Source organism: Mus caroli, chromosome 8 (assembly GCF_900094665.2).
Source record: "Mus caroli chromosome 8, CAROLI_EIJ_v1.1, whole genome shotgun sequence".
In the NCBI taxonomy this organism is placed as follows: domain Eukaryota; kingdom Metazoa; phylum Chordata; class Mammalia; order Rodentia; family Muridae; genus Mus; species Mus caroli.
In genome coordinates, this window is record NC_034577.1 from 75,038,871 (window position 1) to 75,039,423 (window position 553).

The following is a 553-nucleotide window of genomic DNA, read 5'->3' on the forward strand; positions in this document are numbered from 1 at the left end:
GGCAGGCGGATTTCTGAGTTCGAGGCCAGCCTGGTCTACAGAGTGAGTTCCAGGACAGCTAGGGCTACACAGAGAAACCCTGTCTCGAAAAACCATAAATAAATAAATTAAATCTTTTTTAAAAGGGGGGGGGGGCTGGGCGTGGTGGTGCACGCCTTTAATCACAGCACTCACACCTTCAATCTCACGGAGGAAGAGGCAGGCAGATCTCTGAGGACAGCCTGGTCACAGATGGAGTTGTTCCAGGACAGCAGGGCTACCCAGAGAAACCCTGTCTCGAAATGATACAACCAAACAAAAGAGTCAGGGCTTCTAAGCTAGGCAGGCAAGGACACTTCAAAAAGCTGGGGCACATACACGCGCAATTAACGTGCGGGTGCCAGCTAAACTTGGCAGTATCCACTGAGGCCCTTAACTCATCTCACGTGACTGGGCGGGACCGCCGCTTAGCCCACTCCCCCTTTGGACACGCCCACTTTACGATTGTCCAATGAACCTGAGTCTAGGTACGCCCTCTTCCACCAATAGCCGGCCGACAGCGTCCTTATAAACC